The sequence below is a fragment of the Octopus bimaculoides genome, chromosome 21, assembly GCF_001194135.2.
Source record: "Octopus bimaculoides isolate UCB-OBI-ISO-001 chromosome 21, ASM119413v2, whole genome shotgun sequence".
In the NCBI taxonomy this organism is placed as follows: Eukaryota; Metazoa; Mollusca; class Cephalopoda; order Octopoda; family Octopodidae; genus Octopus; species Octopus bimaculoides.
The window spans coordinates 16,934,698-16,938,169 of NC_069001.1; the positions used below are offsets into that span (position 1 = coordinate 16,934,698).

The window sequence follows — 3,472 nt, forward strand, 5'->3', positions numbered from 1 at the left end:
TATATATATATATATATATATATATATATATATATGTATGTATGTATGTATGTATGTATGCATGTATGTATATATGTATGTATGTATGTGTGTCTGTCTTTGTCCCCGCCCCACGCCTCATCACTTGACAAACGTTGTTGGTGTGTTTACGTCCCTGTAACTTAGCGATTCGGCAATCGAGGCCGATAGAATAAGTACTCAGCTAACAATGTCCTTGGGTCAATTTGTTCGACTAAAGGCGGTGCTCCAGCATGGCCGCAGTCAAATGACTGAAAGAAATAAAAGAATAAAAGAGTGTATATGTACACATATATGTAAGCAGCATTACTTTTGCTGACCGAGCAGAGGTAAGACGATTCACTGGAATTTTTTCCAACCATACATCTATTAATTTTGTGACTATTCCGTGGCACAGAAGCATTTATAACTTTTATTTTTCGATGTTATTGACTTATTTACAATATTGCTCTTAGATATTTAAGACACTTAGGGTTTCGACCCAAGGGAAATAACTCAATGTTTTGATTCTATAGTTAATTCCCTTGAACCAATTTACGAGATTTGTTAGTTCTTACTCGCGCTCGTTCACACACGCGCAGACACACGCACACACACACACACACGCACACACGCGCGCAACGCGAACAAGTGAAATAAACGCCTGTGCAATGACTTTCAAATTGGACAGTCTTTTTTCCCCAAAAGACGTCTACTTTTTAGCGTTGATAAAGTGATTGGCTGTATACACAACACAGACACACACAACGCATACACACACCACACACACACACATACACAAACACGCACACGCACACACACACACACACACAGATACACACACACAGATACACACACATAAACACAGACTTCAGACATATATATATATACACAGGCATTTACACGTATACACACATACACATATATATCACCTCCGGCCAAGGTAAGTGAAAATTTTGAAATGATAAAACGTTGAAATTTCCTTAAGATTTATTGTCTTAATATTCTACTTGCATGAATTACAATTTTATGTTTATTGATATTTAACAATTCTAATTTATGATAAAACGACATACAACAACTACAACAAATAAACAACACAAAAGGGAACCTTCCTGTTCTTCTTCTTGTTCTTCTTGTTCTTCTTGTTCTTGTTCTTGTTCTTGTTCTTGTTCTTGTTCTTGTTCTTGTTCTTCTTCTTCTTCTTCTTCTTCTTCTTCTTCTTCTTCTTCTTCTTCTTCTTCTTCTTCTTCTTCTTCTTCTTCTTCTTCTTCTTCTTCTTCTTCTTCTTCTTCTTCTTCTTCTTCACTGATTATGGTCACGGGACAACGGAGGTGATAAGATACAGACCCATGTCAACCTCCTTCGCCCCCGGAACTTTTTGTGCATTTCTGGATGAAGGAGTAGGGTCCATGACCTTTGATGCTCCACCACCCGAATGTTAGGGTGGATGGCCTTAATGTTGCCCTCGAACCTTTGTAAGTCAACACCAGCGGGAAAGAAACGAGCAGGAATGGAATTCCAGAAGGTTGACCTTGTTGAGGTAAAAAGCATAGTGTAGAACAAGGGTGATAGGAGGAGGAGGAGAAGAGACGAATAGGATAATAATGACTGAGGGGTGATGGCACCAGCCCAGCCCATCCCATCCCAGCCAGCTCCAACGAGAGAGGAAACCTTTACAGTAGCGGCAGAAATACAGAATGACTCTATGTCAATCGGGCGGCTTTGTTTTGACTGATTAATCTCTCCGTTATTTATCGGTATGTCCTTAATGATATGGTGGCGGTGGCGGCGGCGGCGGCGGCCGTTGTGGTGATGGTGGAGGTAACATTTTGTTAAGGGTAACACCCAATATTCAGTTTGCTGGAAGAGGGCGCTACAACTCGCTCGAATTTTCGGTGTTAATACAGTTTCGTTTTTGAAATGTTTAGTATTTCACCAAAACAATTCCGCTTTTCACACATTCGTTTCCGAGAAAGAAGACAGCAACTTATAAGTAAACATAATATAAGAGTAAGAAGACTGTTCCAAACAGAGAATTGGAACAAAATATCGTTGGTTTGAATTAATGTTGATTCCAGCATTGCAAAAGATAAACTGTACAATAGCTGACATTCACGGACCATTACGGGAAATATTTTAGATTTTGGGACAAGCCAACAATTTCGGGGGAGTGGTAAGTCGATTACCTCGATCCCAGGGTTCAATTGGTACTTATTTGATCGATCCCGAAATGATGACAGGCAAAATTGACCTCGGTGAAATTTGAACTCAGAACGTAAAGACGCACGAAATGCCGCTAAACATTTTGCCCAGTGCGGTAACGATTCTGCCAGCTCGCTGCTTTATATTACAGGAAATATTAAGAATTGTACAACTTTGGCTCACACATTATGGAAATTCTGGCAGGGTTCGCATTGAAAGGGCAACAATAGAGGATGATAGGTAATATTTGTTATAGGTACTGAACAAAGAGTTATAGGAGAATGGATATCATTTGAAAGGACAAACCTAGAAGTCAGGCTCTGTTCAGACTTAGCTCAGTGCAGTTGTACAGAAGAATGATCAAACATGAACTGTTGTAAGAACACATAGTTATGTTGGTTGTAGTTGTGGGACGGGATACATTTCTTGATTTGTTGAAGGAGATTTGGCCTTTATTTCTAGCTATCTGAGCGACCAGAAACCCTGATTATACAGCTGCTGTGTGTGGGCATAAAAACAGGAGAGGGTAAGAAGCGGAAGTGAAAAAAGACGAAGTTGTTAGATGTCAAACGAAAACGAACCAGTTGAGATGCAAAACTGTAGCAACCCCGAAGTTTCCATTATTTTCATTCCTTTGGTTGACTCCTTGAGATTTCCTTTGGTTTAGAGAGTTTCTGGTCTTTCTAATATCAGACCATCTCACCCTTTTGACTCAGCTAGGATTCATCAAGTCCCAGCTTGCGCCCCAACAACAAAAAGGGAGTAGTCTACGCTATTGCTACTGTCATCGTCGTCATCGTTGTCCTGACAGGTAAATTCTATAAGAATGTACAGGTGACAAAGTTCTATCATGTTCGCCACGATACTATCCATACCAAAACCTAATCACTCATAAATTGTGAAACAGGACCTTAAGCCATTTTAATCACACGGCCATGCTAGCAGCCATCATATGCACACACACACACGCGCGCATACAGGCACAAACATACACCAATCCTCACACACGCACATGCACACACACACACACACACACACACACGCACACACATACATGCGTCCATACTCACACAGACACACAAGCATATACATATCCATCTCCACACACAACGCACATACACGTACATACACAAGCGTACAGATATGTAACGGTGACAGAACAGGATAATAGAAGCTTTTTAAAACGACGTTCTATACAAGCTTTGTTCTGCAATATGTTACAGAAAAACTCTTATCACACACACACACACACACACACACACACACACAC

At 40.4% G+C, this 3,472-nt stretch overlaps 1 protein-coding gene across 1 annotated transcript in view; it reads left to right on the plus strand.

Moving 5' to 3' along the window:
* The first annotated feature begins 640 nt into the window (after positions 1–640).
* The window catches only part of LOC106877431 (Golgi-associated plant pathogenesis-related protein 1), a 132,176-nt gene continuing 129,344 nt past the window's right edge, over positions 641–3,472 (plus strand). Inside the window, exon 1 of the mRNA XM_052975382.1 lies at positions 641–940. The gene's annotated coding sequence lies outside the window, so the exon portion shown is untranslated. The remainder of the gene's footprint in view (positions 941–3,472) is intronic.